A 26,010-nucleotide genomic window follows, 5' to 3' on the forward strand; every position below is an offset into this window, starting at 1 on the left:
CTCACTCATGAACAAGACCCCAAGATACCTGAACTCCTCCACTTGAGGCAGGAACTCTCCACCAACCTGAAGTGGGCAATCCACCCTTTTCCGACTGAGAACCATGGCCTCGGACTTGGAGGTGCTGATTCTCATCCCAGCCGATTCACACTCGGCTGCAAACCGTCCCAGTGCATGCTGAAGGTCCTGGTCTGAGGAGGCCAACACGACAACATCACCCGCAAAAAGCAGCGACAAAATCGTATGGTCCCCAAACCGGACACTCTCCGGCCCTTGGCTGCGCCTAGAAATTCTGTCCATAAAAATTATGAACAGAACCGGTGACAAAAGGCAGCCCTGCCGGAGTCCAAAATGCACCGGGAACAGGTCTGACTTACTGCAGGCAATGCGAACCAAGCTCTTGCTCCGGTCGTACAGGGACCGAACAGCCCTAAATAGGGAGCCGCCGACCCCATACTCCAGGAGCACCCTCCACAGGATGTTGCTAGGAACACGGTCGAATGCCTTCTCCAAGTCCACAAAACACATGTGGACTGGTTGGGCAAACTCCCATGAATCCTCCAGCACCCTGGAAAGGGTATAGAGCTGGTCCAGTGTTCCACGACCGGGACGAAAACCACACTGTTCCTCCTGAATCCGAGGTTCAGCCGAATTCTCCTCTCCAGTACCCTGGCATTTTCCAGGGAGGCTGATAAGTGTGATCCCCCTATAGTTGGAACACACTCTCCGGTCTCCCTTCTTGAAAAGAGGGACCTCCATTTCTGGGGAATTCCAGAAACCTCTGTAGGGCCTTACGGGAATCTGGACTTGGCCAATCTATCACAGCCTTAACCTTGATCCATACGCACTCCCTCAGATGAGACGATGTACCCTAAAAAGGGGACGGACTGTGCATGAAAAACGCATTTCTCCGCCTTGACAAAACGCCCATTCTCTAGCAACCTCTGACGCAGTCGTCTGACATGCTCAACGTGTTCCTGGAGAGAAGAGGAAAAGATCAATATGTCATCCAGGTAAACATATATGAATTGATCAACCATATCTCTCAGCACATCTCATTGACGAGTGCTTGGAAGACCGCAGGCGAGTTGGATAGCCCGAAGGGCATAACCAAGTATTCAAAGTGCCCTCTGGGAGTATTAAATGCGGTCTTCCATTCATCTCCCTTCCTTATGCGAACCAAATGATAAGCGTTACGTAAATCCAATTTTGTGAAGATGGATGCTCCCTGCAACCGTTCGAAAGCTGAAGACATCAACGGCAAAGGATAAGTATTCTTTACTGTGATGTTGTTCAACCCTCGATAATCAATGCACGGTCGCAGAAACCCATCCTTCTTCCCCACAAAAAAAAACCCCTGAGGAAGGAAGGGAAAGATGAGGAAGGTCTAATGAATTTGGATGCTAGAAAATCAGAAATATATTTCTCCATAGTCTCCCTCTCTGGAACAGAAAGTGAATATGACTTGCCCTTAGGCGGAGACTCACCTGGTAGTAAGTCTATGGCACAGTCATAGGGACGATGTGGAGGAAGAGAAGCAGCACGAGACTTACTGAACACTTCTCTCAGGTCCTGGTACTCTTTGGGCACGTTAGATAAATTCACTGCCTCCTCCTGGAAAACAGACACAGGTACAGACGAACACGCAGATACTAGACATGACTCATGACACATATTACTCCACATAGATATTGAATTGTGCCCCCAATCTACCCTGGGATTATGTTGTGTGAAGCAAGGATGACCAAGTAAGATGGGTTCCAGAGGTGAGTTCATGAGGAGGAATGTTATTGTCTCAGTGTGGTTGCCAGACTTGATGAGAGTGATGGGTTCAGTAGCATGAGTAATGTTGGGAAGCTGTTTCCATTAAGAGCATTGACAGAAATCTTGTATGTGAGAGGGGTGATAGGAATGTGAAGACAATGAGCCAGTTCAAAATCCATAAAATTACCCTCTGCCCCCAAATCCAGTAAGGCCTTGGTGTCATGTGTGTTGGTTGCCCACCTTAGTCTTACCGGAAGGAGAGTAGATGATGATGGGGATGATGAGGTCTTCTCAGCCAAGATCCCACCCAATAGTAGCCTCCTAGTTACTACCGGGCTAGATCCTTTAAATGGGCAATATAGGCACAGTTCTTGGGATCTCCGCCGTTCTCTCTCCTCCCGGGAAAGCCGAGCTCTACCCACCTGCATGGGCTCCGGATCGTAAGAGGGAATGACGTATCCAGGAATTCCGAACCTCTGGTCTCCATGCCGCGAACTGGATGGTCTTGTTGGAAATGGCCCATTCTGCTCAGCCGAGCATCCACTCAAAGTGCTAATTCGATAAGTCCATTGAGACTAGTGGGAAGGTCCAGCATATAAATTTCCCTCTGAATACGGTCAGCCAACCCATGCAGGAATCTGTCCCACTGCGCCTCCTCGTTCCATCGGCACTCTGCAGCCAGGGTGCGGAACTGGATGGAATACTCCGACACCGAACCGTGACCTTGGCGGAGATCGGCGAGTAGTCTGGCCGCCTCCCTAACCGCCACCACCCAATCGAAAACCCTCCTCATCTCTTCGGAGAGTGCCTGGAACGAGGCACAGCATGGGTCTTGATTCTCCCACACCGGCGTTCCCCAGAGAGCCGCCCTGCTGGAAAGTAGCGTCAGCACAAACGCCACCTTGGATCACTCGTTGGTCTTGGAACGTCTGAGGCTGTAATGCAAAGTGCATAGAACATCGGGTCAGAAAAGCTCTGCAAAACTCTGGTTCACCCTGAAAAACCTTCTGGTGTTGGCAGTCTTGGTTCTCGCCACGGCTGCGGCTCTGGAAGAGGGGGTGGAGTTGGCGGTGTGGGTGGCGCAGTGGAGACTCGTAGCTGTTGTATCTGCTGGGTGAGCTCGGACACCTTGGACCGCCCTCCCTGTGAGTGAGATGTTCTCCTCCTGGGTGTCCATTCTAGCTATGCTTTGAGCCGCAAACTCGTCCCATGTGGGAGCGCCTGCTACATCCATAATGGTCAGATCGTTCTGTTACGTATGACAGAGACAGGATGTAATCGCAAGGCGTATTTATTGACAAACAGAACAAGAGTCAGATATATATGAAGAATCACAGGAAACATAGGCGGGCGGACACAAGGCTGATGGAATGGTGACGCAGGGACTTGAATCCCGGTGTGTGTGTAATCCTCGTGACGGTGCTCGGTAATCCAGTGCTGAGTGAAGATCCAGGAACAAATGACGATAACAGGAAGACTCAGGCAGGAACTAAGGACACAGGAACAGGTACGGGAGCACACCGGGGAGAAACAACGATCTGACAACATGAAACACAAGTTACTGAACTTATATAGGGAACAAACAATTGAAACCAGCTGACACTGCTGATCATCGCTGATCAGTGACCACGCCCACAGACACACACACAACAGCACGCTAGACGAGAGAGAGAGAGAGAGAGTGAATTCATGAACCGTGACAAGATGAGCACATCACAACATGAACAGACATCTGAATGAGTGATTATGTAAAATTCACTGTCAACACTGCTTTAGATTAATGTAAGTAATGTAAATAAAATAATCTACATAGATTACTTAAACATAAATGATCTTTCATTTGATCATTAGTACTGTTGTTAAATTGTGGAACATTTGTGTTAGATAAAAAGTGAGTTAACACAACATGTAAATGCAGTATTGAGCAGATAAATCACAGAGGTGACTGAGGGACAGATGAGACACTCGTGTTTATCTGCTGCAGAGAGACTGATGAAGGAATGCTGCCATCAAAATCTCAGTGAGTACACTACAGTCATCAATAAAACATTTTAAATCTTAAGTTGTAGTTTATTTAATTATTGTTATTTCAAACAGAGTTATTGCAGTACTTTTCTGATTCTTGATTGCTGTACATTTGCTACAGATCTTTTGTGGTGGAGTAGATGACAGCGGCATTTGTGGGGTAAAAAAGAAAATAGAAGGAAAACCTGAAACCAAAATATAATGTAATGCTGGGTGTAATAAATTTCTTTCGTCGAAAGAAGGAAGGAGACCAGGGTCAGCGTTTCTGAGGCTTGTGGGAATTTATTAGCCAACACAAAAATAAAACTAAGTCGCGCCACCTGTCCATACGCTTAATTCAATCCACTGCTGCGCAATTCACAGTCTTTCTGTTTCCTCTTTGAGCTCCCATGAGTCCTCAGCTCTCTCACTCCTTGCCGGTTCTCAGCTGGCTTAAATACCGCTTCCCTATGGCAATCACTGCAATGAGAACCAGGTGTTCATTGTTTTTCACTTGACCCACTTACCAGCGCTCATCTCTTCACTCGCTCTCCCGTCACAGACCTCGCTGAACCACGCCTCCCCTGCCACATACCCCCACCACCCGACTCAGGCCAGGGAGCCATCCGGGCTGCAACCCCCCCCCCCCCCCCCCCCCATTCCTTGAGAGGAAGTCGCCTACAGCCATCTGCGCCCCCGGCCTGTGAATCACCTTGAACTTAAATGGCTGTAAAGCTAGATACCAATGGGAAATTCGCGTGTTGGTATCCTTCATGTGGTGGAGCCACTGGAGGGGCACATGGTCCGAGCAGAGGGTGAACTCCCATCCCAGGAGGTAATAGCAAAGTGTGAGGACCGCCCACCTAATGGCCAAACACTCCTTCTGTATGGTGCTGTACTTAATCTCTCTCTTTGAGAGCTTCCGACTAATGTACAGCACCGGGCGGTCCTCCCCCTTTAACTCTTGGGACAGGACAGCACCCAGCCCCCTGTCCGACGCATCAGTCTGCAAAAAAAAGGGGAGAGAAAAGTTAGGAGAGTGCAGGAGCGGTCTGCCACACAGGGCAGTCTTAACTCGGGCCTCCCGGGGCCATGGAGAGATCTTCCTCTCTGCTCACTGCCGTCACTCCATTTGGAGGTTGAGGTGGTAGATTTGCCGCGAGTCGCCTCTATCTGTTCTTACTACTTTATAATTGAGATATCCTACTCACTGTGTGACCTCAAAGGGTCCTTGCCACTTTGCTAACAATTTGGAACTGGAGGTTGGCAGTAATACGAGCACTTTATCTCCTGGTGCAAATTCTTGAAGCTTAGTTCCACTGTTATACAACTGGCTTTGTCTGCCCTGGGCCTGAAGCAAATTCTCCATAGAGAGCCGCCCCAGTGTATGGAGTTTTGCTCTCAGGTCCATGACATATTGAATTTCGTTCTTGCTATCCAAACGTCTGTCCTCCCAAGTTTCTTTTAGGACATCTAGCACCCCGCGGGGCTGGCGTCCATACAGAAGCTCGAAGGGGGAAAACTCCGTGGAGGCTTGGGGGACCTTGTGCACAGTGAATAAGAGGGGTTCTAGCTACCTTTAGCAATTTTTAGCATCTTTTTGTATGAATTTACGAATCATTGTTTTCAACATGCGATTAAACCGTTCGACCAGTCCGTCCGTTTGTGGGTGACAGATGCTGGTACGTACCGCTTTAATGCCCAACAATTCATACAATTTGCATAACATGCGTTACATAAACGTGGTGCCCTGGTCTGTGAGAATCTCTTTTGGGATTCCCATGTGGGAGATTAAATGAAATAGGGCGTCCGCCACACTCTTTGCTGAGATGTCGCGGAGCAAACTATGACTTTAATCAACTATGACTAACGCAAAACGATGTCCCCATGCTGATCGTTCTAATGGCCTGATGAGGTCCATAACAATTCTTTCTAAGGGGATCTACACTAGAGGAAGAGGGCGCAATGGCGCTTTTGAGCGCGTGGTCAGGGTGGAGGACTTGCCCATGGATGGAACGGGCCTGCTCAAATGCATGTTTTACTGGGTGACAGTGAGGCAGCATAGTCGTGGGTCAAAACACTGCTCTTCTGTTCCGATCAAAACATTAAACAGGTTCTCTCCACTCAGTAATGCACCCACTGAGAAACCTAATGAAAGTGCTCTAGTTATTGGTGATTCTATTGTACGGAATGTGAATAGAGAGACACCAGCCACCAAAGTCAAATGTTTACCAGGAGCCAGAGCGCCTGACATCTTTGCAAATTTAAAAGTGCTGGCTAATGCTAAACGTAAATACAGTAAGATTGTTATTCATGCCGGCACTAATGATGTTCGACTTTGCCAGTCGGAGATCACAAAAAATAACATTAAAGAGGTGTGTGAACTTGCAAGCACGATGTCAGACACTGTAATATGCTCTGGTCCCCTCCCTGCTTACCGTGGGGACGAGATGCATAGCAGATTGTCATCACTCAATGGCTGGATGTCTAAGTGGTGCCCACAGAATAACATAGGTTTCATAGACAATTGGACAAGCTTTTGGGGCAGACCTGACGTCTTGAAAAGAGATGGTCTTCGTCTCTCCTGGGGTGGCGCCACTCTTCTCTCTAGAACAATGGCAAATAGCCTTAGTGTTTATACTTGACTTACTGGGGCCCAGGTCAGGAAGCAGACAGACTGGCTAAACCGACCGTCTGCTAGCTGCCTCACATCACAGAGGTCAGTTAATTCTCAGCACATAGAGACTCTTTTACCTAGATATCACAATATAGAGACTGTGTATGTTCCCCGAACTAGAAAATACAAAAAACGTCCAAACCAAGTTAAGATTAACAATTTAATTGACGTTAAACAGATAAAAAAACAGATGCAATACGGATGAACAAATGATAAAGCTAATACACTCTTTGTGAATAATATGATCACTGATCATAATATAAATGTGCTCTGTTTGACAGAAACCTGGCTAAAACCTGACGATTACATTATTTTAAATGAGTCCACCCCCCAAGATTACTGTTATAAACACGAGCCGCGTCTAAAAGGCAAAGGGGGAGGTGTTGCTTCAATTTATAAGAACGTTTTCAGGATTTCTCAGAGGGCAGGCTTCAACTCGTTTGAAGTAATGGTGCTTCATTTACATTATCCAGAGAAACAAATGTTAATGATAAATCCCCTGTTACGTTTGTACTGGCTACTGTATACAGGCCACCAGGTCACCATACAGACTTTATTAAAGAGTTTGGTGATTTTACATCCGAGTTAGTTCTGGCTAAAGATAAAGTTTTAATAGTTGGTAATTTTAATATCCATGTTGATAATGAAAAAGAGGCATTGGGATCAGCATTTATAAACACTCTGAACTCTATTGGGGTTAGACAACACGTTTCAGGACCTACTCATTGTCGAACTCATACTCTAGATTTAATACTGTCACGTGGAATTGTTATTGATAGTGTTGAAATTATGCAGCCAAGTGATGATATCTCAAATCATTATTTAGTTTTGTGCAAACTTCATATAGCCAAAATTGTAAATTCTACTTCTTTTTACAAGTATGGAAGAACCATCACTTCTACCACAAAAGACTGGTATTTAAGTTATCTTCCTGATGTATCCAAAGTCCTTAGCATATCCAAAACCTCAAAACAACTTTATGATGTAACAGAAACTATGGACTCTATCTTTTCTAGCACTTTAAATACAGTTGCTCCTCTATGCTTAAGGAAGGTTAAGGAAAACAGTTTGACACCATGGTATAATGAGCATACTCGTACCCTAAAGAGAGCAGCCCAAAAAATGGAGCGCAGCTGGAGGAAAACAAAATTAGAGGTATTTCATATTGCTTGGCGGGAAAGTAACCTATCCTACAGAAAAGCATTAAAAACTGCTAGATCCGATTATTTTTCTTCTTTCTTACCTTTAGAAGAAAACAAACATAAGCCCAGGTATTTATTCAATACAGTGGCTAAATTAATGAAAAATAAAGCCTCAACATGTGTTGACATTTATGAACTACTTTACTTCTAAAATCGATACTATTAGAGATAAAATTGCAACCATTCAGCCGTCAGCTACAGTATCGCATCAGACAGTGCAGTATAGACCCCCTGAGGAACAGTTCCACTCATTCTCTACTATAGGAGAGGAAGAATTGTATAAACTTGTTATCTAAGGGAAGTTTCTCAAACAAATTTCGGGAGGAACATGCATGGATAATTAACACGGCCAGTTCATCATTAGCAATTACACAATTTACCAATCAGCTCAAGAGGAAAACGCCTATAAATAATCAAGTAAGTCCTTCCTTCGCTATCTCTCGATTTCCAGAATTGACGCATCATATCGCCGCAGCATGTCTGAGACCGAATCATCCTGATGACGATGACACCTTTCACGACGCAGCTCCGCATGCGTCCACAGCCGAAGTTTGGGACACCAACGCCCCACAAGACACTCCTACTGAGCCAGCGGCCGCACCGCGGGGTCGCAGATCTTCCCGCATTACCACCGCTCAAACCTCCAGATGCAGGGATTCCACTTCATCTTCCAGGCATCATCCACCATCACCAGCATCCTCTCGTGCCTCAGCTCTCTCCTCCGCTCCAGCCACGGAGAAATGGACACCGACAAGTCTACGCCAGGCACTCTCAAACGCCGGCATCACCGTTCCTCGTTACAAGCCCTCTACTTATCCCTCCAGGCGAGGGCGCCACCGTCAATATCCACTCCTCCATCTAAAGCCAAAGACAAAACAAATCGGGGCTGCTATGCTCCTTATTCCCGGCCCGATCCAACGGCAACACCTTCAAGGATGGAGTCCCGTTCATCAGGCTGAAAACAAAAAGGCCTCCGGCAAGCCGGGGCCAAGCGTCAGATCCAGCACAAAAAGACCCTCGATCCTCCAAACGTCGGCCAGCAGATCCTCCAGACGACACACAGGCGCACGCCTGCACAAGCCGCCAAGGTAGCGCGAGCACGCCTCTTACTCCCAGTCCCAGTGTTTTCCCACCCTTAATCCTCTCCCCTACCCATGGCCCCAAGCCCCGCCATCCTGCTCTAGGGCGAGGCCGCCTCAGTAAATGGCAAAAGCCCCAACATCCACCATTCCCTCCCTTTTTGATAACATGTTCCTCGCCACCGGAGCTGACCACAGCATAAGGCCGCCTCCACTCATGGCACAGACTCCAGCACCCATTATTCCCCCTCTCTTTCCTGGGCTCTCTTCCCGTGCAGCTCCCGCAACCGTTCCAAGAGTGAGCCGGCTTCCGCAGGCGGTTCCGTCAGCTGTTACTCCTTCCTCCATGTCTTATGCCCGTTCATCCTTCTTCCTGTCCTCAGCTAAGCTCCTACCAATGCCTCTAAACGCCCCAGCCTTGGATCCTACACCCGTCTCCAGTAACATTCGGAGCCAAATTCTCTCAGGTGCGGATAAAGATCTTTTTTCCTGTCTCCTATTTCGCCCGCGTCCTCCGACCGCCAAATTGACTGCGGCGAGTTCTCACTCACTCTAAAAACACAGCTCACATTCAGTCCCGTATTCTTTCATTTCTACTACTCCGAAGTAATCTGTTCCTCTTTTCCACAAAGGAGATGCGAGCTCAGCGACTATCTCACAATAATCGCCGAGCTCGCGTTATCATATGGGGGTTCCCATTTCTACACCTACCATAAATTATTCTCGGCAAAATGCGCCATCCGAGTGTCTCAGTGGAATCAGTGTCCTTATTGGGGAGCTTTGGACACTGACCTTCACAATCGGGTATTTTTAGCTTGCAATAACATCACATGCGCAGTATGCCAATCCATCGCACACTCCTCTACAACATGCCCTTTTGTCAACCCATCCATTCCTCCCTGTGCCGAACCATCCCAGCCCAAGTCCACCAGCTATGGACCAAATTTCCCAAACAATCGTTCCCTCCCCAATTCCTCTAATCGCCGCCCCCCTTCTTTCTCTGATAGGCAACTCTGCATCAGCTTCAATGCCGGCAGGTGCTCAAGACAATGCTGCCGGTTCATGCATATTTGCAACTTTTGCGCCGGCGCTCACGCCCGCTTGATTTGTCCTGTAAAAAAAAAATGTCAATAAAAATGAAAAACAATACTTATCGACTCCTGTAAATATTTTTCGCCTATCTTCCGAATTGCTCCATCACCCCAACCCAGATTTTTCTAACTACCTACTGTCAGGCCTCTCACACGGTCGAAAGTCTCCCCTCCCAAAGCCTCATATGCCCCAACCTTCAGTCCGCTCTCACAGAACCCGAAACAGTTGACCTGTTAATTAAGAAAGAAATAGACGCTGATTTCATGATCGGCCCTTTTTTCGTTCCCCCCTTCAGCATCAATCAATCAATCAATCAATCACCTTTATTTATATAGTGCTTTAAACAAAATACATTGCGTCAAAGCACTGAACAACATTCATTTGGAAAACTGTCTCAATAATGCAAAATGAAAGGCAGTTCATCATTGAATTCAGTTATGTCATCTCTGTTCAGTTTAAATAGTGTCTGTTTTTATTTGCAATCAAGTCAATGATATCGCTGTAGATGAAGTGACCCCAACTAAGCAAGCCAGAGGCGACAGCGGCAAGGAACCGAAACTCCATCGGTGACAGAATGGAGAAAAAAACCTTGGGAGAAACCAGGCTCAGTTGGGGGGCCAGTTCTCCTCTGACCAGACGAAACCAGTAGTTCAATTCCAGGCTGCAGCAAAGTCAGATTGTGCAGAAGAATCATCTGTTTCCTGTGGTCTTGTCCTGGTGCTCCTCTGAGACAAGGTCTTTACAGGGGATCTGTATCTGGGGCTCTAGTTGTCCTGGTCTCCGCTGTCTTTCAGGGCAGTAGAGGTCCTTTCTAGGTGCTGATCCACCATCTGGTCTGGATACGTACTGGATCCGGGTGACTGCAGTGACCCTCTGATCTGGACACAGACTGGATCTGGTGGCCACGATGACCTCGGAACAAGAGAGAAACAGACAAATATTAGCGTAGATGCCATTCTTCTAATGATGTAGAAACTACGGTGTTATGTGAAGTGTTTCCAGTTCCGGTTTACCTAATTAATGCAGCCTAAAAATCCTTTAACGGATTTGGATATTAAAAGCATATTAGTATGTTATGTGTATGCCAGGTTAAAGAGATGGGTCTTTAATCTAGATTTAAACTGCAAGAGTGTGTCTGCCTCCCGAACAATGTTAGGTAGGTTATTCCAGAGTTTAGGCGCCAAATACGAAAAGGATCTGCCGCCCGCAGTTGATTTTGATATTCTAGGTATTATCAAATTGCCTGAGTTTTGAGAACGTAGTGGACGTAGAGGAGTATAATGTAAAAGGAGCTCATTCAAATACTGAGGTGCTAAACCATTCAGGGCTTTATAAGTAATAAGCAATATTTTAAAATCTATACGATGTTTGATAGGGAGCCAGTGCAGTGTGGACAGGACCGGGCTAATATGGTCATACTTCCTGGTTCTAGTAAGAACTCTTGCTGCTGCATTTTGGACTAGCTGTAGTTTGTTTACCAAGCGTGCAGAACAACCAGTAAAGCATTACAATAGTCTAACCTTCAAGTCATAAATGCATGGATTAACATTTCTGCATTTGACATTGAGAGCATAGGCCGTAATTTAGATATATTTTTGAGATGGAAAAATGCAGTTTTACAAATACTAGAAACGTGGCTTTCTAAGGAAAGATTGCGATCAAATAGCACACCTAGGTTCCTAACTGATGACGAAGAATTGACAGAGCAACCATCAAGTCTTAGACAGTGTTCTAGGTTATTACAAGCAGAGTTTTTAGGCCCTATGATTAACACCTCTGTTTTTTCTGAATTTAGCAGTAAGAAATTACTCGTCATCCAATTTTTTATATCGACTATGCATTCCATTAGTTTTTCAAATTGGTGTGTTTCACCGGGCTGCGAGGAAATATAGAGCTGCGTATCATCAGCATAACAGTGAAAGCTAACACCATGTTTCCTGATGATATCTCCTAAGGGTAACATATAAAGCGTGAAGAGTAGCGGCCCTAGTACTGAGCCTTGAGGTACTCCATACTGCACTTGTGATCGATATGATACATCTTCATTCACTGCTCTGAACTGATGGCGGTCATATAAGTACGATTTAAACCATGCTAATGCACTTCCACTGATGCCAACAAAGTGTTCAAGTCCATGCAAAAGAATGTTGTGGTCAATTGTGTCAAACGCAGCATTAAGATCCAATAAAACTAATAGAGAGATACACCCACGATCAGATGATAAGAGCAGATCATTTGTAACTCTAAGGAGAGCAGTTTCAGTACTATGATACGGTCTAAATCCTGACTGGAAATCCTCACATATACCATTTTCTCTAAGAAGGAATATAATTGTGAGGATATCACCTTTTCTAGTATCTTGGACAGAAAAGGGAGATTCGAGATTGGTCTATAATTAACAAGTTCTCTGGGGTCAAGTTGTGGTTTTTTTATGAGAGGCTTAATAACAGCCAGTTTTTATTTTTCGTTAATTTAGCCACTGTATTGAATAAATACCTGGGGTTATGTTTGTTTTCTTCTAAAAGAGAAGAAAAGTAATCAGATTTTGCAGTTTTTAATGCTTTTCTATAGGATATGCTACTTTCCCGCAAAGCAATAAGAAATACCTCTAGTTTTGTTTTCCTCCAGCTGCGCTCCATTTTTCGGGCTGCTCTCTTTAGGGTGCGAGTATGCTCATTATACCATGGTGTCAAACTGTTTTCCTTAACTTTCCTTAAGCGTAAAGGAGCAACTGTATTTAAAGTGCTAGAAAAGAGAGAGTCCATAGTTTCTGTTACATCATCAAGTTGTTCTGAGGTTTTGGATATGCTAAGGAATTCGGATACATCAGGAAGATAAATTAAAAAGCAGTCTTTTGTGGTAGAAGTGATGGTTCTTCGATACTTGTAACAAGAAGTAGAATTTACAATTTTGGCTATATGAAGTTTACACAGAACTAAATAATGATCTGAGATATCATCACTTGGCTGAATAATTTCAACACTATCAACATCAATTCCATGTGACAGTATTAAATCTAGAGTATGATTTCGACAATGAGTAGGTCCTGAAACATGTTGTCTAACACCAATAGAGTTCAGAATGTCTATAAATGCTGATCCCAATGCATCTTTTTCATTATCGACATGGATATTAAAATCACCAACTATTAAAACTTTATCTGCAGCCAGAACTAACTCGGATGCAAAATCACCAAACTCTTTAATAAAGTCTGTATGGTGCCCTGGTGGCCTGTATACAGTAGCCAGTACAAACATAACAGGGGATTTATCATTAACATTGGTTTCTCTGGATAATGTTATATGAAGCACCATTACTTCAAACGAGTTATACTTGAAGCCTGCCCTCTGAGAGCTCCTGAAAACGTTGTTATATATTGAAGCAACTCCTCCCCCTTTGCCTTTTAGACGCGGTTCATGTTTATAACAATAATCTTGGGGGGTGGACTAATTTAAAATAATGTAATCATCAGGTTTTAGCCAAGTTTCTGTCAAACAGAGCACATCTATATTATGATCAGTTATCATATTATTTACAAAAAGTGTTTTCGTAGAACTGGATCTGATATTCAATAAGCCAAGCTTTATCATTTGTTTATCCATATTGCATTTGTTTTTTATTTGTTGAACCTCAATTAAATTGTTAACCTTAACTTGGTTTGGACGTTTTTTGTATTTTTTAGTTCGGGGAACAGACACAGTCTCTATAGTGTGATATCTAGGTGAAAGAGTCTCTATGTGCTGAGAATTAACTGACCTCTGTGACGGGAGGCAGCTAGCAGACGGTCGGTTTAGCCAGTCTGTCTGCTTCCTGACCTGGGCCCCAGTTAGTCAAGTATAAACACTAAGACTATGTGCCATATTTCTAGACAGAAGAGCAGCACCACCCCAGGAGGGATGAAGACCATCTCTTTTAAACAGGTCAGGTCTGCCCCAAAAGCTCGTCCAATTGTCTATGAAACCTATGTTATTCTGTGGGCACCACTTAGACATCCAGCCATTGAGTGATGACAATCTGCTATGCATCTCGTCACCACGGTAAGCAGGGAGGGGACCAGAACATATTACAGTGTCTGACATCGTGCTTGCAAGTTCACAAACCTCTTTAATGTTATTTTTAGTGATCTCCGACTGGCGAAGTCGAACATCATTAGCGCCGGCATGAATAACAATCGTACTGTATTTACGTTTAGCATTAGCCAGCACTTTTAACTTTGCCAAGATGTCAGGCACTCTGGCTCCCGGTAAACATTTGACTATGGTGGCTGGTGTCTCTATATTCACATTCCGTACAATATAATCGCCAATAACTAGAGCACTTTCATCAGGTTTCTCAGTGGGTGCATCACTGAGTGGGGAGAACCTGTTTAATGTTTTGATCGGAACAGAAGAGCGGTGTTTTGACCCACGACTACGCTGCCTCACCGTCACCCAGTTGCCCTGCTGCAGGGGCTCTGCTGGAACCGGACAATGTACAGGAGTCCCTGAGCTAGGCGCATCCAAAGCCGTATCTAGAGCCCTAACATTCTTACTGTCCTCAATTAAAGTTTGGATGCGTGTCTCTAATTCTGAAATCTTCTCTGTCAGCCTATTTCCCTGCATTTATCACATGTGAATCCCTCATCAGTGACAGAGATAGATAAACTGTACATGTGGCAAGAGGTGCAAATAACAATTGCAGGAGAAGCCATTACTCACCGTGCTTGATGAAATATTCTTACTGCGGTTGTTTGATGAACTTGTGAAAAACTGCAGCGTGGGAGAGGAGAGGAGAAAAGAAAACGCTAATGACAAGCTAACGAGTGCTAACGCTTTGCAGGTGTACTGCAGTCACCGCAGGTGTACATCTTCCGCGTCAGCCCCATAGGCGTAGCAACCAGAAAATTTTCTGGTAAAAAACACCTCATCATCGATCTTTCTTCCCCGCATAATTCCCCACTCCCGAGCATTAACAGTCTCATTCCACTCAATGAATTTTCTCTTCACTACCACGACATCGACCAAGCCATCACTATGATCAAAGACGCAGGACGCTGCGCTTGGATGGCCAAAGTCGACATCACCTCTGCGTTTAAAGTGATGCCCATCCACCCAGATTTTTGGCACTTATTCGGCGTCTATTGGAGAAATAAATTTTACTTTTCCGTCCGCCTCACGTTCGGCTGCAGAAGCAGCCCAAAGATTTTCGACATGTTGTCAGAAGCAATTTGCTGGATCCTTTCCAACAATTACGCCGTACCCTATTTAATTCACCTCTTAGACGATTTCTTAATCATATCACCGCCTGACTCCATCCCAGCAGCAAACCTTATGACAACTGAAAAGGTTTTTGCAGAGCTCGGGATTCCCCTCGCACGGGAGAAAATGTCAGGTCCAAGCACTTCCATCGAATTTTTGAGAATCAACCTAGATTCACAAAAATTTCAAGCTTTTCTACCTCAGGAAAAAATCGACAGAACCATTCTGGTGGCTTCCACTCTATTAGCAAACATGAGCTGCTATCCGTTCTCGGTCATCTAAATTTCGCGATGCACATAATCCCTCAAGGCTGCCCTTTTGTCTCTCACCTCCTCTCTCTCACATCCTCCGTTCACGAGCTAGAGGACTGATTATTCATAACCAATCTATGCCGCGATGAGCAGGCGAAACCATTCCCAACCCCAGTGCCTCCTTATTCAGAGCTAATATTTCCCTATATTGGCTATATATACTGGCTATATTCAAGCCATTTCCCCCAGTACCCTGCAGTCATACTTCACAGCATGGAAATGCTTTAAAGCATTCCACTCCGCCTATAATCTACTGTTCCCTGATTTTTCCCTGCTCTCCATCACCTCATTTATATCACACCTCAACATTAACAAAACCCTCAAAGTCAGCTCCATCAAAAGCTATCTAAGTGGAATCCAATTTTTCCATAAACTCATATTTGATTCACCCTCACCCCAAATAGCCAATTCACAGACCTCCCTTCTCATCAAAGGCATTCAAAGAGCCCATCCCACGCGCCCAGACTCCAGGCAGCCCATAACCTTTGAAATCCTAACTAAATGCATTTCTACACTTCACAAAGGTTACTATTCCATCCACACTGCTCGAACGCTAGATGCCATGTTTATCCTAGCCTTCTTTGGCTTTCTCAGATGCTCAGAGCTCACTACCACTTCCAGCCTTAAACCAAATATCCACCCCACCATTTCTGATCTAGCATTCCTGGACAATGAAGCCATGTCATTTCATATAAAGCGAAGTAAAACAGATCAGACCATGAAGGGCCCTTTTATCTATATTTTTGACCTTCAATCACCTATTCTCCAATACCAAACTCTCCTAGCCTTCCTCTAGCTCAGGAAAGCCCAAGCTAAATCCCTTTCTGACCCTCTTTTCACAGATGACTGTAGCCGCCCTGTCTCCCGTTTTTGGTTCCAAAAACACTTAAAATCTGTCTTACGTCTGTCCGGCATCTCAGCTGATGATTTCTCCAGCCATTCCTTCAGAATCGGTGCAGCCACCACAGCGGCTCAAAATGGCCTTTCCCAACATCAGATCCAAACACTCGGTCACTTGTCATCAGAAGCTTTTAAGAGCTACATCCGATCAGACCGCTTAAATCTCAAGAAAGCCCACCAAACCCTCATCAGCTGTAAGGTCCAGGCACTCGGCCCAAGGAAGGTATCCGGTGCTGGATGAAGGCTTCCTGCGTGTTCTGTCTTTCAGCGCGTAAAGTTATTCAGTTTAGGTTAAGCTCAAATCTGACTCCATTTTATTATTTAATCTGACTCCATTTTCTTATGACCTCGAATTTAGGTTGAAATGCAAATTGGTTGTATGCCTTTTTAATTAATATTCTTCTGACATTTGATTATTCTAGTTAACTCTATTTTTATATTAACTCATTCATTCGGGTGCTCATGTTGCTAACAAGGATACAACGTAATCTACTAGTCAATAATTACAGAGTAAGACAGAATAGAATCAAAATGTAACAATTTATTTACAGTCAGGTAGATATGTATTTTGCCAATTACATATCCAATTGAAACACATCAAATCATATCAATACAAAACATCAAATTCTCAAAGATGAATCTAAAAGTAAAATATGCATACCTGACCTTAGAAAATACATAGTATGAAGTGAAGAGACACACAACACACTACGGGCTTTCTGGCTACAGAAATCGCCCTGATCCTTTTGCTGCAATCCTTTAAATACCTCAGACCAAGACAAACATCCCCCGAGATGAAGACAGAAACTAACAATTGGAATTTGCATTACCTCAGGTCCCAAGCCTGGGTGGTTTTACAACTCAATGGGAACAGGGGGTAATTTACATGGAGGGCCCTAGGAAAGGACACTCCCATCACAGTAATCAAGATATCTCTTGACTCTTCAGATCTGTATTATCTTCTAATCTACTTTTGTGAGAGTGAGACCATTGTACCAGTTGCACTGAGACATTTCCAATGATACTAGACATGAGTGTTAGTTCACTTGCATTGATATTTTCATGTAATCATTTTGAGCAGACTGAGTAGAAGGAAGAATGGGTGAAGGGATTTAAAATGAAACAAATGGCCAGAAGGGGAGGAGGTCTCCTGCTCCTCCAGTCTGTGGGGTGTCTCGAAGATGCTTGTGTATGTTTGTATTGTCTGTTTCTCAGGAGATCAAAGTATCTCAGGTTCTTTCGTCCTTACAGTTCCTCCGTTTGACCCCCAATGGGTCACATTCAGATGAATCCAATGGGGTCACCGTTAGATGATTGTTTATCTTCGAGATGTTATCTCAAAATTGTCTTTGTGATGTAAGCAGCTTTAGAAACCTTCTGAGGGCTGTAAACATCTGCAGAACACACTCAGCATGTGTGTGTCGCTTGAGTTTGGCAGGTGGATGAATGTCTCCAGGGTTTCTACCTGTGGTTGAGCTCAGCATGTGAGCACAGTTCAGTGGGTCAATCTGAGCCTTTACGACTTGTTCAGTTTACGTGTCATTCCTTTGTGGAGAAACCTCTGCTCCTTATGGCACCTTCTCTAGGACGGTAGTCTGACCCATCTTCGTGAATCCTCTCACCTCCAGTGGTGCAGTTTTTTAAGCAGACTTCAGTAGGTGAAGATGTTCTCCTTGCTTACATACTGATTTGTGTGGGACACCTGAAAAGCATCTTAGTGGCCATCCAATGACTGTATTCTGATCAGCTTAATGTCATCACCCATGGAGTAAGAAAGAAAACTCATAAGTTAATATAAGAGCAATAAAACAAAAAAGAAACCTGATGAATTCATGTCAGCCAGTGCGAGTGGTACATCTGATGTTAAAAGTGGTCTCATGTAAACATACATTTTGGTATGAATGACTCAAAGGAAATGCAGCAAGAGTTCAGTATAATTTGAGCATTAATTTAGAGGTATGCAATCAATAAACAAGTCATATAATGACAATAATAACATTCAATCACAATTATGAAGGTATATACAATAATCACACTGTTAATTCAGGAATTTTCTATTGCAAGTCACTTTAGAAGATGTTTTAGAAGGTTTTTAAGAAGTGACTTAGAATACGATTAAAACATTTTTCTACAATGTAAATCCTAAATTCCTTGTAACAGGTGTGTGTGTGTGGGTGTGTGTGTGTGTGTGTGTGTGTGAGAATGGGTATCTGATATAAAGATATAAAGGCAAAGTCACAGTTGATGGTTAGGTAAAATGTTTAATTTTATAATTGATTGATAGAGATGAAGTGCAGGCACATCATATTTGATCATTTTAATAATGTTTACTGTCATTAGTGATGTGTTGGGAAACCAGGGGCCCTCTGGCTTGTCAACCACCCTAATAACAATCTAAAAGATTCAAAATTTTAAATTGTAAAGGCTTGTCTGCCTCTGTGTTAAAAAATTTGCACCATCGATCTGTGACTTGTCGTACAAATGTGTGTTACAGTGTTGTTCCATTAGTTTTTTAGACAGTTGCAGATAGTAGATATTTTATATCTTTTGGGAATGTAATTAATTCTATTGTCCTGTGTGTGTGAGGCTATGTGGTTCTGTCAGTGTGATGATGGACAATAGATCTTTAGTGGAGTACCACGTTTGTGATCTAAGCCATCATTGTCTTCTGTGTGTAGTGTACAGACTGGATAGTCTAGGTGAGGTGATGATGCAATGGGTGAAATGTGTGTTCTATGGTCATGTCTGGGAGATGAATGGAGTCTAATCTATAGCAATCCGTGTTGCAAAAATTTAGTTCCGGTTCTAATCCGGGAGGCCATGTAGATATTTGTGTGGTGATGTTCTCCTGTGAGGTGTGAATGGCCCCTTCAAGTGTCTTCACATTCATCTCCCGCATTTCAGGTCATGTAACAATTCTGTTGTCCTGGCTTGGTGCAGAGGGGACAAGACACCCTCCTGGTATCTGTCCTCCACAGAATTTGCAGTAGTCAACCTGAGACAGAAACAGATACAAAGATAACCACAGTTAATTTTGAACTTTTCATCAGTTTCATGTTCAGGCATGTGGAATTATTTTAACTACGTTCATCCTCATGTATTGTAGTTTTAATCCAGATGTCACATGAAACAGAGTTTGGTTGGTCCGATCTGAATCACTGCTCCTGTTTCAGTGCAGTCTGAGTGTGTAACACCTGATGCTGCTCTTGCAGTAGAGCCCTCACAGTCTGCTGTGTCATGAGCATTAGAGACCCCAGTTCAGCTGGGGACATTTTCTAGATTAATTGGTGTTTTTATCACCCATGTCGTCATGAATTCCAATGGACCAATGTCCATGGCTTTAGTTGCTGTTGCTCTCATTACAGTCAGATCTGTGGGCAGAAATGTGTTCACCTGTTTTGGTGTTGTCTGTTTGACAATTGTTGTTTTATGGTGTTGTTCACACATGCAGATCTCTGTGGCACATAAAAACATCTTGTATTTTACACCCCCCTCTCATTATTTTTCAAGTCAATTTAAAAGATTAAAAGATCAAATGGTGTTTTGTGGCTGTATACGACTGTGGCTTTGTGTAAATGCTGTCATGCTCCAAACAAAGGAAAGGAAGTTTTACAATTGTTATGTAAATTTGGTCCTGTTGCTGTAACAGGTAATAGCCTCTAATAGCGAGTGTGAGGTGCGATCTGGCTCAAAGTACTTCCATAAAATGTTTTTCTTTTTTCCTTTTAAGGAGCAAGATTAGGTGTAAATTCTGAGTTCCCATTTCCAAATAATGTTAGCCATTCTCTCTGATCAGATCAAATTTTTAGTTGGTGCTCCTCAGTGAAGGATGAATTGGTTTGCTATCGCTAGTGCCACACTATTGAAATGAAATCACACTTCCTCCCTTTTGGCACTGTGAAGCAAATCAGTCTGCCACAAGGTTTAAGTTCTCACTTTCATTAAGACATTTATGAAATCATACTGTGGCCACATGGCTATTCTATGCTCCTCTACATGGTTTAACTGCAGCTATACAGAAAATAGCAGAGTGTACCACTCAGGAGACAAACAAATTCAACACAGACACACATGCAACTTGAAATTGCGATGCAATTCCAGTATTAAAGTTATTCCAATTTTACACAAGACACATGGTCTAGAATGCATGTAGCATCTACAACCTTAAACCTAAGTGTTTACACACTTACAGTAAAGCAGTCATGTGTTTTTTAAAGAATAAACTAAACTAAGCTATGTGTACATTTAGTAGCACAAACAACTATCATGTGTTTTCTATGCTCACAATGTTCAGCACAATTATAAATTTGAAAATGCAAGTAGGATTATTGAAATTTGGATGTTTCCATATTAAACTCATTGCTATTAAACTGCTAACCCACTAGTAAGTGAAGTCAGTAGCTGAAGGCCTTGCATTAACAATGCAGTCAACTCACTAAGAGTGTTACCAGAGGTAGACTTGTTACATGTCAACCCCTGATCTTTTCCTTTAGAAAGTGATATCCTACGTTTCAGAAAATAAGGTGGAGGTCTACCCCTTCCCAGTGACCAGCATTTTTCCTCTGTATGGCCTATTTTCTGACAGGAAGAACAAAACCTGCTATCTTTGCCACAGGTTTGTTTGCTGTGTTCTCCTGAAGTTTGAGGATTTTCATGAATCTCTAATGCTTTCTTTACACCTTGCGCTCTGGTCCACGACTTTGCGCTATTATGGTCCTGCATCTCCTTAAGAACTGAAATCGGCACACTATCTTGAGCAGTGGCACAGGCTTCCTCTGAACTAAAAGTTCTAGATTCATCACAGCAAGTCACCTCCTCCAAGAAGTGGACATGCTTTTCAGTCCCATTGTTTTTAGAATAATTCCCTTCTGTCATCCACTGTGCAGATGTAATACTGTGGGGCTTTGATTTCCATCGGTTTTCTATCCTTGAACCCCAATCTACAATCACTCTGAATGTGTTTTCGGCGGAATCTGCTCCGTTTAACAATGCATTTTGGACTGGAGTGCCAGCATTGTTCTTTATGAGTTGTAACAATGGTTCGTGATCACGGCTTGCATTTTCTAGACCGGAATATTCTTTGTATGTCGTCCACAGACGTTCAGCGAATGTTTCAAACGGTTCATTGCTTTCCTGCTTAATTTGTAGTATCCTGCTCCAATCCGCGCTCGTTGGACCCCTTATATCTAGCAATGCCTGTTTTAATCGTTCAAAGATACTTTCGTCAGTTTCGTTATTGTTTCGCTTGATTATGTCTCCAGATTTCATTTGAGGGGTTAATTTAGATCGGAGTTCTTCAGGAATGGTTAAGAGTGCGATTTGCCATACATCCCTAGTTTCCAATTTATACACTGTGGCTTGTAGCATCAGTGTTTCCCAATAGGGTTGGAATGGCCCTCTTCTGGGCATCATTCCCACGATCTGTTTGTGTGTTGTACACTCTTCGCATGTTAATGGGCGGCTAATCATGGTTATTTCATCGTTTGTATTTGTTATGGTTTTGATTACAGCAATTTTAACTGATTTGGAGGGTTTTTCGCTGGATTTTGCTCTGGTTTTAATCGGACTTCGCTGCTTTTGTTCTCTGTGTCTCTGAACGGGATCTCGGTTTCTCTGAGAATCTAATGCGGCAACATCATCATCATCACTATCGCTGTTTCTATCATAATCAAAGGTTTCGTCCAGTGCCGCTTGCTTAACTGCAGCCACTGGGAAGCCTGCATTATCACAGCAGTCTTCAAGAGCTGATATATAATTGTTGCCGTTTTGGAGTTTGTTTTGAAGTTCTTCGATTTTTCTAGACATCATCTCACTCTGTCTTGCCCAACCTTGTCTTTCGAAAGTAAATGCCTCGACCTGTGCTCTTAACTTTTGCAATTCTTCAGAGCGCGCCTTTTCAATTTCTTTTATGCTTGTTATCGCGCGTTCGTTTTCAGCTATTGTCTCTAGGTCATTTTTGCGAAGAAGGTAGATGATGGCAGTCGGGATTTTTTTATATTTCGCTTTAGACGTCAATTTTTTGCCCTCGGCCAAAAACCAGGCTATAATTTCGTTGTTTTTCCATTTAAGATTGAATCCTTTATCGTTTAAACTAAGAAGTGTGTCTTTTATTTGTAATGCTTGAATTTCCATGATCTCCTGATCTACACTGTCACTGTATTGTCCCTGAAAAGCCATGTTTCCCGGTTAATTCTCCCCCCACCGGATTTCTACGGTCTCCGGTCTAACAATGGGTATGTCGACCCGTTCTAAAAATGTGTCTATATGTGAAATGCAAAAAGCTTTGCCTCAACACTTCTAATAAGAAAAAGGAACGAACTTACCACAGCAGTTGTAGACAGGGAAGAAGGAGCTCAAACCTCATATTCTCCGTGAGAATCAATCTGAATTTCGCGCTGGAAAGACGTCACTCGCCTAAGTATGGAGATCACGGAGGCTGGTCACCAATTTGTAAGGTCCAGGCACTCGGCCCAAGGAAGGTATCCGGTGCTGGATGAAGGCTTCCTGCGTGTTCTGTCTTTCAGCGCGTAAAGTTATTCAGTTTAGGTTAAGCTCAAATCTGACTCCATTTTATTATTTAATCTGACTCCATTTTCTTATGACCTCGAATTTAGGTTGAAATGCAAATTGGTTGTATGCCTTTTTAATTAATATTCTTCTGACATTTGATTATTCTAGTTAACTCTATTTTTATATTAACTCATTCATTCGGGTGCTCATGTTGCTAACAAGGATACAACGTAATCTACTAGTCAATAATTACAGAGTAAGACAGAATAGAATCAAAATGTAACAATTTATTTACAGTCAGGTAGATATGTATTTTGCCAATTACATATCCAATTGAAACACATCAAATCATATCAATACAAAACATCAAATTCTCAAAGATGAATCTAAAAGTAAAATATGCATACCTGACCTTAGAAAATACATAGTATGAAGTGAAGAGACACACAACACACTACGGGCTTTCTGGCTACAGAAATCGCCCTGATCCTTTTGCTGCAATCCTTTAAATACCTCAGACCAAGACAAACATCCCCCGAGATGAAGACAGAAACTAACAATTGGAATTTGCATTACCTCAGGTCCCAAGCCTGGGTGGTTTTACAACTCAATGGGAACAGGGGGTAATTTACATGGAGGGCCCTAGGAAAGGACACTCCCATCACAGTAATCAAGATATCTCTTGACTCTTCAGATCTGTATTATCTTCTAATCTACTTTTGTGAGAGTGAGACCATTGTACCAGTTGCACTGAGACATTTCCAATGATACTAGACATGAGTGTTAGTTCACTTGCATTGATATTTTCATGTAATCATTTTGAGCAGACTGAGTAGAAGGAAGAATGGGTGAAGGGATTTAAAATGAAACAAATGGCCAGAAGGGGAGGAGGTCTCCTGCTCCTCCAGTCTGTGGGGTGTCTCGAAGATGCTTGTGTATGTTTGTATTGTCTGTTTCTCAGGAGATCAAAGTATCTCAGGTTCTTTCGTCCTTACATCAGCCATCCGTTTTTTTCCCTAGCCATCTCCATTTCCCAATCCAACAGCACCCTGCTCCTTCAGGAGCCATTATATATCTCCCCCACTGCTACAGCAGTGTCAGCTCCCGCAGGAGCCTTTACATATTTCCTCACTGCCGCAGCAGTATCAGCACCCGCAGGAGCCTTTACGTATTTCCCCACTGCCGCAGCAGTATCAGCTCCCGCAGGAGCCTTTATGTATCTCCTCACTGCCGCAGCAGTATCAGCTCCCGCAGGAGCCTTTACGTATCTCCTCACTGCCGCAGCAGCATCAGCTCCCACAGGAGTGGGGTGGGGTGGGGGGGCTTCCCCGCGCTCGGGGGTTTTGCCAGGCTCGGAGCTCTCTCCCCGGACAGCACGCCAAATATGCTTAAACCTTTATTTAATTATGAGTAAATGTGAACTCGTGAAGGTAAGTTTCTCAGACAAATTACGGGAGGAACATGCACGGATAATTAACACGGCCAGTTCATCATTAGCAATTACACAGTTTACCAATCAGCTCAAGAAGAAAACGCCTATAAATAATTAAGTAAGTCCTTCCTTCGCTATCTCTCGATTTCCAGAATCCCTCCGCCACCCCAATCCCGCACCCTCACCCAAGTTTCTACCCCAGCCAGGTAGAATCACTCGGGGGAACACTCTGGGCTGGGCCGGCCTCCGAGCTCAGACCCCTCTCCCAAGGGTAACATATAAAGCGTGAAGAGTAGTGGCCCTAGTACTGAGCCTTGAGGTACTCCATACTACACTTGTGATCGATATGATACATCTTCATTCACTGCTACGAACTGATGGCGGTCATATAAGTAAGATTTAAATCATGCTAATGCACTTCCATTAATGCCAGTCTATGCAAAAGAATGTCGTGGTCAATTGTGTCAAACGCAGCACAAAGATCCAATAAAACTAATAGAGAGATACACCCACGATCAAATGATAAAAGCAGATCATATGTAACTCTAAGGAGAGCAGTCTCAGTACTATGATACGGTCTAAATCCTGACTGGAAATCCTCACATATACAATTTTTCTCTAAGAAGGAATATAATTGTGAGGATACTACCTTTTCTAGTATCTTGGACAGAAAAGGGAGATTCAAAATTGGTCTATAATTAACTAATTCTTTGGGGTCAAGTTGTGTTTTTTTGATGATAGGCTTAATAACAGCCAGTTTGAAGGTTTTGGGGACATATCCTAATGACAATGAGGAATTAATAATAGTCAGAAGAGGACCTATGACTTCTGGAAGCACCTCTTTTAAGAGCTTAGATGGTATAGGGTCTAACATACATGTTGTTGGTTTAGATGATTTAACAAGTTTATACAATTCTTCCTCTCCTATAGTAGAGAATGAATGGAACTGTTCCTCAGGGGGTCTATAGTGCACTGTCTGATGCGATACTGTATCTGACAGCTGAATGGTTGCAATTGTATCCCTAATAGCATCGATTTTAGAAGTAAAGTAGCTCATAAAGTCATTACTGCTGTGGTGTTGGGAAATGTCAACACTTGTTGAGGCTTTATTTTTCGTTAATTTAGCCACTGTTTTGAATAAATGCCTGGGGTTATGTTTGTTTTTTTCTAAAAGTGAAGAAATGTAATCGAATCTAGCAGTTTTTAATGCTTTTCTGTAGGACAGGTTACTTTCCCGCCAAGCAATAAGAAATACTTCTAGTTTTGTTTTCCTCCAGCTGCGCTCCATTTTTCAGGCTGCTCTCTTTAGGGTGCGAGTATGCTCATTATACCATGGTTTCAAACTGTTTTCCTTAACCTTCCTTAAGCGTAAAGGAGCAACTGTATTTAAAGTGCTAGAAAAGAGAGAGTCGATAGTTTCTGTTACATCATCAAGTTGTTCTGAGGTTTTGGATATGCTAAGGAATTTGGATAAATCAGGAAGATAACTTAAAAAGCAGTCTTTTGTGGTAGAAGTGATGGTTCTACCATACTTGTAACAAGAAGTAGATTTTACAATTTTGGCTATATGAAGTTTGCACAAAACTAAATAATGATCTAAGATATCATCACTTGGCTGCATAATTTCAACACTATCAACATCAATTCCATGTGACAGTATTAAATCTAGAGTATGATTTTGACGATGAGTAGGTCCTGAAACGTGTTGTCTAACCCCAATAGAGTTCAGAATGTCTATAAATGCTGATCCCAATCCATTTTTTTCATTATTAACATGGATATTAAAATCAACAACTATTAAA

The sequence above is a fragment of the Carassius gibelio genome, chromosome B10 (assembly GCF_023724105.1).
Source record: "Carassius gibelio isolate Cgi1373 ecotype wild population from Czech Republic chromosome B10, carGib1.2-hapl.c, whole genome shotgun sequence".
Classification (NCBI taxonomy): Eukaryota; Metazoa; Chordata; class Actinopteri; order Cypriniformes; family Cyprinidae; genus Carassius; species Carassius gibelio.